Raw genomic sequence first — 7,841 nt, 5'->3', positions numbered from 1 at the left:
TGGCAGTGTCTTTATTTGTGTTTTTCAATTGCAAGTAGAAGTGTCTCACGTGAAAGCTGCATTTTTATTTTTTTTAAGAGCTTAATTTCAGAAAATGCATGTGTACTTCATAAAATTGTACTGTCTGAAATATAGGTATTGTTATCTTTCCTTGTTGCTCAAATGGCATGTAATAATTACACCTTTTAACCAAATGGTACATCGTCCTATAGTTACAATATTTCAGTTTGAGAAACTTTACGTTTGTGTACAAATATTTTTAACTCTAACCAAGTGTGTTGCAAAACAATATAGAGGATAGCTTTTTTTTAACACAGAAATCTTTTTTTTTTTTTTTTTTTTGTGTGTGTACGAATGCACAACTCAGCTGGCCCATAGGGCTCTGGAAGGAGCAGTTCCCCCTTTATATTTTTTTTTTTTGGAGGGGGGAGGTTGACAAATCTTGGACCAATAGGAAGTTTCAACATAAGTTTTGGCTTCCTGTTGAATGACCATTTAATAAATCCCCTTTAAAAAAGAAACGGGATGTACTTACTGGTGAAGTTAGCTATATTATCTTGGGAACCTGGGGGTCCCCAAAGATAAAAGCAGTGCGGGTCAGCTCTGGAGGTTCCCCTGCTTACAATCCTGTAAAGAACAATGAACTTTCATAGTGGATTGCTCCTTTAATACTTGATGTAAATAATCAAACCACAGTGATTTCTTCATAAATAGAACTTGGCACTGAATGCATCTTAATGCTCATTACATTATGAACCACCAATTGCTTAAAACTGTGGAGCAGTGTCCGTTTCTAGTTTGAAATGTCGGTTGACAAAACTTCTATTTTTCTGAAGAGACTATATATATATATAGTGGTCGACAAATCACCAAAAAATCTACTCGCCACACAAAAAAAATCTACTCGCCACCTAGTACCAAACGTGTACTGCTTGGGCCAATATTTACTCGCCTGGGGGTTAAATCCACTCGCCCGGGGCGAGCAAATGTATAGGTTTGTCGAACACTGTGTATATATATATATATATATATATATATATATATATATATATATATATATATATATATATATATATATATATATATATATATATATATATACATACATATACACACACACACACACACACACACACACACACACACACACACACACACACACACACACTGGTTGACAAATCACCAAAAAATCTACTCGCCACACAAAAAAAAATCTACTCGCCACCTAGTACCAAACGTGTGCTGCTTGGGCCAATATTTACTCGCCCGGGGGTTAAATCCACTCGCCCAGGGCGAGCAAATGTATAGGTTTGTCGAACACTGTATATATATATATATATATATATATATATATATATATATATATTGTGGGGCGGAAATGTCAGTGTGTGTGTGTTTTTTATACTTGGATTGGTCTGTTTTTTTTCTGTAGTATAGTATGGCTATTTTTGTGAGAAATTGGCCATGTGCTTTTTTTTCTTTAACCTGGTTCAAAAAGTTACTCTCTTTAGTTGATGCCGATGGCAATCAGATTTTTTCTTTTTAAAGCCTGATAAAGTACTCTGCGTAAAACTAGCTGCATGGTTTCTTGAATTAATCAAATTTTAGACATGACATTAAAAAAAAAAAAATGATTACAAGGATCTTATTCTGTTGTCGAAGTTCCCTTTTGTAGAGTATCAGATCCATATGGTATGGTACATGCGCTCTTTTTGTAGTGATATGTGTAAATGTTTATACACCAGAGTTTGAAGTGCAGGCTTAAATGTGGCTTTTCAATGGGTCTAATGAGCTCTTCCATTCCATGGTAGCAACAGAAACTGCCTCCTTATACACAATATGGACATGATATGTGATACCAAATACATTTATTCCTAAACGTTTACTAGAATTGTTTTAAAAGGCTTTAAGATTACGTCATATCACAGACTTAAAAAAAAAAAATACTGGTTATGCAATAATTCTACATGATACACCACATTGTAAAAGGAGAGTTCATTTGACTTGTATTGAACCTAAATGGAGGATGGAGCCAAAGTTTGGAAGTCAGGCTTATGACAGTTAATTGTTCGTTTGATCTAATTATGCATTATACTTGTCTCGCTTCAAAACATGCTTGGTTATCTTTTCAATATGACAGTTATTTTGTGTACTGTAATATTGCAGAAGTACAAACAATGGCATCTATTTGGCATTGACCAAGACAGGGACTTGCACAGGGTTTTGGTTTTTCACGTGCCAATGTGTAGAAAACAATAAAATGATAGGCATCCTGAACAAGTGTTTCACTGCAGATATTTCTGTAGTGTAACCCTAACTTTCAATGTAGCACGCTTGGTATTTCTGAAGTGTGTTTTCAGTATAGTCACGGAGTAGCAAACCGTTTTGCTAGTTTATGTAAATTATGTTTCTAAAAGGGGAGCAGGCAGGGGGGCGCAAACAAAAAAAAGTTTGCGCACCCCTGATATTATAGGGCATGTCTTGCTTCTGAACTAATCCTTGATACAAACGTCACTGTAGTCTTAAACTCCATCCCTCTAGTTTGGAACCACACGATGACTGTCCCTGCAGACCTACCACTTTTTTATAATTATAGTCTTCTGGAGGAGTGGCTCAGTTTGTAAAGACACTGGCACTGAGTTTGAAGCAGGGGAGCCTGGTTCAATTCCCGGTGTTGGCTCCTTGTGATCTTGGGCAAGTCACTTTATCTCACTGTGCCTCAGGCAGCAAAAATATAGATTGTAAGCTCCACAGGGCAGGGACTTGTGTCTGCAAAATGTCTCTGTAAAGCGCTGTGTAAAACTAGCAGCGCTATACAAGAACATGCTATTATTATTATTCTCACAGTATGACGCATGAAAGATATCCTTCCAAAAAGTGTCACTTTTTTCATATATCGCGTGAACACACTAAATTCTGAATCCATTTAGCATATGTTTTAATAATTGGTACATATTTTGTCGTTTCTCTGACTTATTTTCTCTATTCAGTATTTTTTATTGTGGTATTGAGTGATCTTTGTATTTGTTACTGTTTCTGGATTGGGGATATTTAAAACAAAAAATAACTGCCTTATGTTTGATCCCTGACTAAACTAGGTCTCGGATGTTAGTGTGTTGACTCAGTACTACATAAAATGTGCAGCTGTTATACAACGGAATATAAAATACTGCCACCCTATACCTGATATGCTTGCAACCTTATGAAAGTGCCTGTTTTAAATATGGAAATGTAATTACTGGGGTTGTTCAATATTTATGCAAGTGAATTGTACTGGCTTTAACCTTCTAATAACTATTGGGAGCTTATTCTATATAGTTTGCAATGGCCAATCAAGTAAATGGGGGAATTTTGCCCCAAAATAGTCTGATGGGCTGCTTAAGGCTGAGTCCATAGGGACTTCAGCCGTGCGGAGGATGAGGGAAAGCGGGTGCTTTCCCTGGCCTTAGTCCGCGTGCCATCCGGGGGCGTGTCTGGGGGCGGCCCAGTGACATCACGGAGCCTCATTGAGCGAACCACTCACGTGACCGGCCCATCGCTCCCCTCGGCGTGCAAACAAAAAAAAAATTTACGAGCTACGCCTGCGGACGTGTGCGTGAGCCCCTGCTAAAGCCGCTCCCCTTGCGGCTGCAGGGGCTCACTGACAAGCGTCAGCGCGGGTCAGCGGATAAGCGCCGACCATGAACTCAGCCTTAGGCTGCAGCCCTGATGGCGCTAACCACACATGCTTGAGCGGTGACGTCACCAGCTCTCCAAGCATGAGTGCCGGGTGTCCTGGCTATTTTGCAAGCGCGAGCGCATGGGGGCAGGACAATTTAAATTACACAAACTAAACTCTGCAAGCGCCACTAGCGAAAGTTAAACTTTAGTTTTAAGCTAAGTCGCTGGCGACAAGGCCAGTGACGTCACAAAGGGAGCGGGCAGCGCTCTCTGGTTTAGAGACAGTCACATGTGGCGACTGTCTCTAAAAAATCAAATTTACCCGCTTCAAATTTTTTGGTCGCTCTGTTGCCGTCGCGCTTACTATAAGCGTTTGCGACTGAGCCAATGGATTTGTTTTGAGGCAGCCTTAGACTCTAGAACTTGTCTTTCTTAGGAGCTGCTGCAATAAGGGGCTGGTCTGTTTAGGATTAGGTGCTTGTACATTGTGCTCTTTCCTTGTCGTAGTACTTGCAATGGTTAGATACCTGTTATATCTAATCTAATTCTGTATCATTAGCAGTTGTTAACATGTTATTAATTAAATGTTAACTTTTAATTCAGTGAAATGGTTGTAAATGCTTTGGGGAAGACAAATTTGCAATGACTACAATGCTTTACATCGAATACTCGCTGAACAATTCTTTTGGGGGAGCCCCACCTTCACTCCCCAAGAATAGTGAGTATTTGTTACAAAACAAACTGCTTTAACATATTGCGCATCTAAAAGGAAGAGGGACATTATAGGGAAAAGAAAGTGAGGCATTTTGTTTGTGAAAGTACTCGGTCTCAATATGATGCATCTTCATTTCTAATACGTTTCTCTTAACTTAACATTGCTCAGCATTTCTTTGACTGCCCAAGTGTTGACGGTTATATTTAATGAGGGTGTGCTCCTCAGTGGCGCACATTATAAGAGAATGTAATCTGTGTGTTTCCAGTTTTATTAAATTACAAATGAACAGGACCTATTTTCTCTTTAAATAACAATTAAAACTGGTGTAGCATAGGCTTTTATATTTCCATGTAAAATGATTAAAATGTGTTGGAACATTGCCAACAGATTTATAACCAACAGGAAAGTGTTGCAAAGCTCTTGCACTGCTTGGGAGATTAGCTAAAACCTGCTATAGAAATCAAATGATGCTTTAAAACATTGAAATGTCAGAGTTGAATAAAAACAAAAAATATTTCTTATTTAATACTACAGAACTGAATTATTAAAAAAAAAAAAAAAAATACAAGACTTTTACTGCTTTCCTCCTGCATTACATTTCTGTATACATACTAATCTGTATCGACCTCCAAGTTAGTTTAGAACTGCAGCAGTTTTTTTTTTTTTATGTTTGCCTGTTCCAAATTTAAATATAAATCAAATGTTTTGTACTTGTGGATTTATAGTCTGAGGTCACATTAGCTCAGAATGCAGAGTTTCTTAAAGCTGCAACCCCCCACCCCCCATATACCACACAAATATTAGTGGGCCCTCCAAAGCGTAATCTCTATTTTCATGTCTGGGGATCCCCTGGTTCATAAGGTGGCGTGTTGCTGTCTCCAGGAGACACTAAAAGGTACTGTGTGGATTCCTATTGTCCTACCTGACGTGGATGTCAATACTGGGAAGTACCAGCGCTACCTTCACCAGAAAGTCACCCCCCTCATCCCGGTAACTTTTACATGGGATGCAGTGAGGGAACTGCTGCTTTAATGCTAAAAAACAGGAAAGGGATGGGGGGGGGGGAGGAGGAATAATTGACCCAGACACTGATGCATAAAATGTAAGTAGGGCAAGTTTTTAGAGCTGCATCCCACATCGCAAAATAACATTGTGGCAAAAGACAAATCTAGAACGGATCTAGCTTGATGCTTAGTAAAGGGTTCGATTTATGAACAAAAGGTGCATCTGTTAACACACAGACCCCATAGCTCTCAAAGTTCCTTACTAATATTGCTACAGCTGTATTTCCATTGCTTTGTTGCTTTGAGTAAAAGGCCATAAATACAGGGATGTTAATACTTGTATATTCTTGGTAAGTATATGCAGGGCACATACTACATTCAACGCATGCATGACTAACCCAATATGCGGAAATTTAAAATTCCCCTTTTTGGGTGGGAAGGGGGCCCAGCTGTGAAATGGCACAACACAATTTGTATGAGCTTTTTACCAGTAAAACATTGTACTGTGAAAATATAGGCAATACATCTTGCAAACGTGTCTTCTATTTATGAAGGATACTTTGAGTAGATTTTGTTTCTCTGTTGTATGCAATGTTTAATCTTTTTGGTTCCTTTTCAGGTGTTTTATGATCAATGGCCTCTATTAAATATTCAGTAAAGCAGTCTCTCCCATCCTCCCCTTAGGAAGATGTGTACCATTTATTTGTGTGGGATTTCAATCTTACCAAGTAAGGTGACGACTGCATATTGAATAGGAGACAATATCTCCCCAGGACTGAACATGTTTGTATGGTAATGAAGTGTATGGAATGCTGAGCTTCTAAATTCAAAGTATTTACTGGGCTACAGAAACTTATTGCAGCCAATAAAGTTATTATTAATGCCAAATGACTGCTTAAAAGTAATGACATTACATAAATGTTACTTAAAATAAAAGCAATACAATTGTGCGTTCTGACTTGTGGTTCTTTGTTAAATCCAAATGTGTTGATGTATACAAATTCCAGCTTATTCAGTAACTACATTTACTTAATTGTCTGATCTAATTCTATTAATAAAATAGGAATATAAAGGTGCTATACCAATGGTAACAACGTGGCCTAGGAATGCAGGCTATGGGCATTAAAACCTACATTTTGACAATCGTTGCCAGTATTCCCGTGAATGGTTAATACCACTCTTGTGTGACCATGAATTTAAAATTTATTTTAATATTTGCTTTAGCAGGGTCTCCCAGACCACAAGCACAGACAATGTTTGCACCATTTTCTCCATACAGCAGGAACACTGCTTTAATGTATGATAACTCCATGTGAATAGAAATGTAAATAGTCCTAATGTCCAATGGAAAAGATAAGACAGTGATTATATACCAATTGAAATAAGACATCTGTGAATTGACTAAAGTGTCCCCCCAAATGAGCAATAGAAATATGCAGAAAGTCATGTATAAATGATGTACTAATAAGTATGATAAATGTGTATTGTCTACTGCTGACAAATTAATATGAAACAATGCAAGCAAATCCGAGACTCGTAATACACAATCAACTGCGAGTCCACGAACACAGAACAAATATGAACGGTTCAGGAATGTATTTCAATTATGTAAGTTCCCAAAGACTGTTCCTCTTGCAAGGAAAGGTTTTGAGAAGGAATGCTTGACTTCCCACTCTAGTAATTGAAACATAAGGAGCGCAGCAGAAAGCCTAAACCACACACGAGTGGTTGAACAAGAGGAGCATTAATATTCTTGAGTGGCTCAGTCAAAGTCCTAACTTGAATCCAATTGTACATTTATGGTGAGACTTGAAGGTTGCAGACCAACGATCCACAACAAACTTATCAGAACTGGATCAATTTTCCCTTGAAAAATGCGCACAAATGTCACCATCCTACAGTGCAAAACTAGTAGAGACAGATCCACAAAGACTCAAAGCAGTAATTGCGGCAACAGGTGCTTCTACCAAGTAATGACTTAAGGGGCTAATTACTTATGCAACCAGTATTTTTCACTTTTTTTTTTTTTTATTTCCCCACCCCTTTGCTGACATTTAACCTCATAACAGTGTTCAGTTTAACCACTACAGCTCTGGGGCTTTGACTAAAAATAGATTGGAAAAAAAAGTGTGCATACGTTATTTGTAATTGAACAATTTGTGAGATTATTGGTAGGGGGTGAATAAGAGTGTCAGAGCGAGAAAGCAACTAATCCATGAAAAATGTTAATTTAAAATAAGATGTATTTGGTCATAAGTATACAGTACATTACCAGGTCCTGTCCAACAGTGACGGCTTCTGCCAACATTACTGAGTGCAGGCAGCAATGATCATGAATCTCCATGCTGGACTAAAACTTGAAATGGCTTCCTTCAACAAATGGGTGCAATTATTATATGCATGCAATATTTATGAGCCCGGGCTTTGCGTTTTATATCGCAGCAATGCACATTACTTAGGTG

The sequence above is a fragment of the Ascaphus truei genome, chromosome 7, assembly GCF_040206685.1.
Source record: "Ascaphus truei isolate aAscTru1 chromosome 7, aAscTru1.hap1, whole genome shotgun sequence".
In the NCBI taxonomy this organism is placed as follows: Eukaryota; Metazoa; Chordata; class Amphibia; order Anura; family Ascaphidae; genus Ascaphus; species Ascaphus truei.
The sequence above is the reverse complement of the archived record's forward strand: the minus strand, read 5'-3'. Positions refer to the sequence as shown.